The 6,377-nt window shown below is 22.8% G+C and overlaps 1 protein-coding gene across 7 annotated transcripts in view; it reads left to right on the top strand.

Annotated features, from left to right (window-relative positions):
* The window catches only part of LOC117175858 (H(+)/Cl(-) exchange transporter 5), a 79,410-nt gene that overhangs the window by 524 nt on the left and 72,509 nt on the right, over nucleotides 1-6,377 (top strand). The window lies entirely within an intron of this gene.

Below are 6,377 nucleotides of genomic sequence, written 5' to 3'. Positions count from 1 at the left end.
GTAAGTCCGTTTACTTTTTTTATATATAAGATACGTCATAACACTTATTTCCACTCGATGATATATATACATTCTTGCAAATGAGCATCTGTCAACTTGGATTTTCGGATTAAATACATCATTGTTATGTTAATCTTAGCTCTGGAGTTGATTATTAATTCTTCTGATGTGGAATAATTTTATTCAGTAGTGTCAGCAATCAGATATGATTGGTAGTGCATATTCTTGTTATTTTGGTGAAAGACTATATTTTATTTATTTTTGATAGACCCACCCACCTGAAAATGCTTGTGTTTTTTTTTTATCAACAAAGGACGTTGCCATTAAATCATTTTCAATTTTTTTACAACTTCTGGGATTATACGTGATTTTTTCATGGAGAAAGTTTCATTCATTGCGAAACATTTAAAACTTCACCTCGCATTATCGATATAATTGCATCATAATATTTTTTTTTTAAATTGAAATTTTATTCATTTGATGAAAATTAAAACATTTTGTTAAAAATTCATTCTTTTTGGATGAAAATTCAACTGTTTGGTTAAAAATTAAATTCCTTTGGTTGAGGAGTCAACTATTTTATTGAAAATTAATCATTTTTTTTAATTCAGGTTTTTTGGTTTAAAATAAAATCTTTTTTGGTTGAAATATTAACCATTAGTTTTGTCGTTAAAAATTAATGTTTTTTAGTTTAAAATTAATCTGTTTTTGTCGAAAATTTAACAGTTTTGTTGAAAATTAATCTGTTTTAGTTGAAAATCCAACTCTTGTTTTGGAAATTTGTATTTTTTTGTTGAATTTAACTGTTTTTGGTTTAAAATAAAAAATTTTCTTTCCTGAAATATCAACAATTACACTTTCCATTGAAATATTATTTTTTTAGTTAAAAATTGAACTACTTTGTTGGAAATGAATATATTTTGGTTGATGATTCAACTATTTTGTTCGAAATTTGTTTTTTTTTTTGTTGAATCTAATTATTTTTAGTTTAAAATTAAAATCTTTCTTGGTTGAGATGTCAACAATTAAATATTTGGTGAAATAATTATTTTTTGTAGTTGAAAACGCATGTATTTTGTTAAAATTGGTCTTTGTTTGTTGAATCTAACTGCTTTCAGTTTAAAATAAAAATATTTCTTGCTTGAATTATCAACCATTACATTTCTTTTTAAATAAGGTTTTCGTAGTTAAAATTGAATCTGCTTTTGTTAAAAATTCAACTGTTTTGTTGAAAATAGGAATTTTTGTTGTTGGATTAAACTGTTTTGTGCTTAAAATTAAAATTATTCTTCGCTGAAATATTAACGATTACACTTTTCATTGAAATATGATTTTTTCAGTTAAAAATTCAACTACCTTGTTGGAAATGAATCTGTTTTAGTTGAGGATTGTGTGTTAGAAATTATGATTTTTTAGTCTAATTATTTTTAGTTTAAAATAAAAATATTTCTTGGTTGAATGATCGTTTTTAGTTAAAAATTAAACTATCTTGTTGGAAATGAATGAACCCGTTTCTTGTTTGAAATATTAACCATTATATTTTTCGGTAAAAAATTATTTTTCGTAGTTAAAAATGCATGTAATTTGTTGAAAATTTATTCTTTTTAACTGAGCATTTATTTATTGTGTTGAAAATTCGTCTTTTTTGTTGAATCTAACTGCTTTTAGTTTAAAATTAAAACTTTTTTTGGTTGAATTATCAACTATTAAATTTTTGGTGGAAACTTCATTTTTCGTAGTTATAGCTTAATCTGTTTTGGTTGAAAATTCAACTGTTTTGTTGAAAATTAATCTATTTTGCTTGAGTAATAAACTTTTGAGTTGAAAATGGGTATTTTATTGTTTTGAATTTAACTGTTTTTAGTTCAAAATAAAAACCTTTTTTGCTGAAATATCAAGAGTTCCATTTTTAATTGAAATATGATCGTTTTTAGTTAAAAATTCAACTACTTTGTTGGAAATTAATCTTTGGTTGAGGATTCAACTATTTTGTTCGAAATTATTCTTTTTTTTTGTTGCGTCTAATTATTTTTAATTTAAAATAAAAATATTTCTTTGTTGAATTATCAACTATTAAATTTTTGGTTGAAAATTAATTTTTCGTGTAGTTCAAATTTAATCTATTTTGGTTAAAAATTTAACTCTTTTGTTGAAAATTAATCTGTTTTATTTGAGGAATCAACTTTTGTGTTGAAAATGAGTGTTTTTGTGTGTTGAATTTAACTGTTTTTAGTTTAAAATAAAAACTTTTTTTCTGAAATATCGAAAATTACATTTTTAATTGAAATATGATTTTTTTACTTAAAAATTCAACTATTCTGTTGGAAATGAATGAATCTGTTTCTTCGTTGAAAAATCAACCATTAATTCTTTCGGTAAAAATTTATTTTTTGTAGTTCAAAATTCATGTTTTTTTGTTGAAAAATCATTCTTTTTAGCTGAAGATTCAACTATTGTATTGCAAATTAGTATTCTTTTTATGAATATAACAGTTTTTTGTTTTAAATTAAAATCTTTCTTGGTTGAATTATCAAACATTAAATTTTTCGTTGAAAATTAATTTTTATTAATTAAAAATGCATGTATTTTATTAAAAACTAATTCCGTTTGGTTGAAAATTCAACTGTTTTCTTGAAGATCAATCTGTTTTGGTTGAGGACTAAACTATTTTGTTGAAGATTCGTCTTTTTTTTAATTTCACTGTTTTTCGTTTAAAATTAAACTATATTGTTTTTGGTTGAAATATAAAAAAGCACATTAAAAATACAAGTACTAAAATTATAATTATTTTCTTAAAAATTCAACTGTTTTGTTGAAAACTAATCTGTTTTGGTGTTGCATTCATCTTTTTTTTTTATTGAAAATGCATTCAACTACTTAATTGAAATTATAACTACTTTATTAAAAATCAATTTCTTTGGTTGATGATTCATCATTTTAGTTAAAAAACATTTTTTTTCAAAGTTTAATTATTTGATTGAAGACTTATTTTCAAAATAGTTTTTGTGTGTGTTAGAATCTTTATCTTTTGGGTTGGAAATTCAACTATTTATTAAAAAATTTCCTTTTTTTTGTCGAAGATTGATCCTTTTAGTTAAAAATTCACTTCTTAAACTAAAAATGTAACTTTTTCGTTTTTTTCGTAGAAATTTATTTATTATTTTTTTGTATAGAAATATAATTTTCTTTAGTTCAAAATTCAACTATTTCGTTGAAAATTCATCTTTTTTGACAGAATAATAATCTTTTTGTTGACTAATTCGTCTTTTGGTTAAAAATGGGTTTATTTGGTTAAAATTTTAACTGATAGGTTGAATATTCATTTAAAAAGCCAATATTTGGTTTAAAATTAATGTATTTTGTTCAAAATTATCCTTTTTGGTAGAAAATTAATCTTTTTTGTTAAAAATGTATTTCTTTGGTTGAAAATTGAACAATTCTGTTAAAAGAAACATTCTTTTTCACTGAAAAATCGTCATTTTGGGTTAAAAATTAATATATTTTGGTAGACATGAAATCTTCTTTGGCAAAAAAATCAAAACTGTCTGGTTGAAAATTAATCTATTTTGGTTAAGGATTCAACTCCGATGTTGAAAATTCGTCTCCTTTGGTTGAATTCCACTATTCTTAACTTAAAGTAAAAAATATTGTTTATTTAGAATTTCAACTATTACAGTTTTCATTGAGAATTAATATTTTTTTATTGAATATTGAACCACTTATTTAAATGTTAAACTATTTTGTTAAAAATTAATTTTTTGGTTGAAGATTCATCGTTTTTGTTGAAAAATCTTTTTTTTTTTGGTTTGAAAATTTTATTCTTCTAACTGAAAATGGAGTTTTTTTAATTTTCGGTTTAAAATTGATTATTTTTAGTTAAAAATGAAACTATTTTGGTAGAAAATTTTATTTTTATTTTTTTTACTTTATTTTTATCGATAAATGAGAGCTGCTGGTTGTGAAAATTAATGTTTTCGTTGATGATTTAACTATTTTGTTTAAATTCTTCTTTTTTTTTAATTCAACTGTTTTTAGTTCAAAATGAAAATATTTTTTGGTTGACATATCAATTGCATTTTTTAACATTTAATCTTCTATGGTTCAAAATTCCACTATTTCTTTTAAAGTGGAACTACTTTGTTAAAAATTATATTTTTTTGTTTGATGATACACCATTGTAGTTGAAAAACCTTCTTTTTTCTTGTTCAACATTTAACTATTTTTTAGAAAATATTTTTTTTTTGCCGTTGAAAATTAATTTTTTAAATTTAAAATTTAACTATACCATATTTTGTTTAAAAAATTATCTTCTACATTACAAACATCAACTATTTTCTTAAAAATTCATCTTTTGTGAAAGAATATTAAATATGTTGTGACTAATTCATATTTTTGGTTGAAAATTCCTTTTTTCTTGGTTGAAAATGAATTGTTCTCACTGGAAATTTAATTCCTCCATTTATGGTTCAAAATTGAGATTTTTGAGTTGCAAATTCAACTATTTGGTTAAAAATTCCTGTATCTCGTGATAGAATATTAACCTTCTTGGCGATTAATTCATATTTATGGTTGATAATTTTTTTTTTTTTGATAATTTAACTACTATACAAAAAATTCCTTTAAAAACTTTAATATTTTTTTGAAAATGCATGCATTTTGTTAAAAAATAATCTTTTTTTTTACTTATTTTCTTTTGGCAGAAAATTACTCTTTTCGGTGAAAATTTATCTATTGTTGAAAATTCATTTCTTTCGTTAGAAATAATTTTTCTCAACTGAAAATTTTACTATTCCTTTTTTGGCGAAAATTGATCTCTTCAGATACAAATTTAATCTTTTTTGTTGAAAATTTTTCTTTCTTGGTAGAAAATTAATGTTTTGGGTTGAAAATTCAAGTTTTTGATGGAAAAGACATTTTTTGAACAGAAAATTGAACAGTTGTATTTTTGGATCAAATTTTTTTTTTTTAAATATTATGTATTTTCTTGAAAACTCTTCTTCTTTTTGTTGAAAATTCCTTTTTTTGTTGTTGAAAATTCAACCTTCTGCTTTCTTTGAGGATTCAACTAATTTTTTGAATATTAATATTTTTAATTGGAAATATAAAATATTAGATATTACCCGGATATTTTTATAAATTTTATTGTACTCTAAAATTCAATTCGATCAATTTGTTTGAACTCGGGAATTGGCGGTTTAATAATTTCAATCACTACTTCCGCGTATCGAACATTTCTCTTATTCTTCTGATTTTGTAGCAGGTAAATAAGAGATAAAAAGCTATAGACTAATCTGAATGATTGTGCGGGTACTTACAATTAGTATGTTATCAATTTGAAACAATGTGGGTGAAAAGAGTTATTTTTGCAGGTTTGAAAATTTACATTTGACCTTATCTAATTCAAGCAAAAACACATTTATATAGCTTGATAGTTTTATTTAATATAAATGTTTTATTTTTTAATAATCAGTGATAACATGTTTCTATTCTCCGCGGTGTTTTTTTCACGAAAAATTATATAACAACTGCCACTATCTAAACAATTTTATCTTTATGTGTCATGCACTGAAAGTTGCAAAGTTTGTAGATACGTGTAGTTTCGATTTCAGTTTAAAGGTATACGAAATTTTTATATTTGTACGACTTTGAATTTTAAACAATTTCAGATATTTTCAATTTTTATGTGAATCTTGACCCGTAAATGAGACATTTATTATTTAGTAAAAGAAATTCATAAATTATAATGCATTTTTACAACAATTTTACCTTTAACTAACTGCTTCTTATTTAATGTTTACTAGATTGTAAACTGAACATTTAATGATTGCACAATTTTTTTTATTGTCAGAATATATATTTACTTTCATTTTTAGAATGAATCCAAGACCTAATATAATTTTTTGTATTCTTTTTTATTTTACTTTTAAACCGTGCACAAGTTTTGAGACCTTTTGTTGTCTTTCTATAAACCTACTTGAAAACGTCAATATTGTTATCAGTTAAGACGTCCGACGGTTAAAGGAAAATGAGTCTCTTTACTTTCTGCGAGCAATTAGTGTATAATGCATTTGAAGAATAATTTTTTATAATAAAATAAAAATATATATAAAGAATAATTTGATTTTTTGAAGGGAAGATAATTAATTCAAATTATGGTTAACTCAATAAAAAAATGCTAAACATGAATTTTAATCTCTCACCAAGTTTCACGTTTGCTTCTCGTTTCTTATTACACGATTCTTAATGAAGCATTCATCGCATTGTTTAAAGAATACATCTCTTATCTATTTTTTTCTGATAAAATTCTACAAGAGGCACTTTTTGAGGATGCAATAGCTTAACAAAATTTGTTAATATCGACATGTTGCTAATTATAA

Source organism: Belonocnema kinseyi, chromosome 7 (assembly GCF_010883055.1).
Source record: "Belonocnema kinseyi isolate 2016_QV_RU_SX_M_011 chromosome 7, B_treatae_v1, whole genome shotgun sequence".
NCBI lineage: Eukaryota > Metazoa > Arthropoda > Insecta > Hymenoptera > Cynipidae > Belonocnema > Belonocnema kinseyi.
The sequence above is the reverse complement of the archived record's forward strand: the minus strand, read 5'-3'. Positions and strand labels throughout refer to the sequence as shown.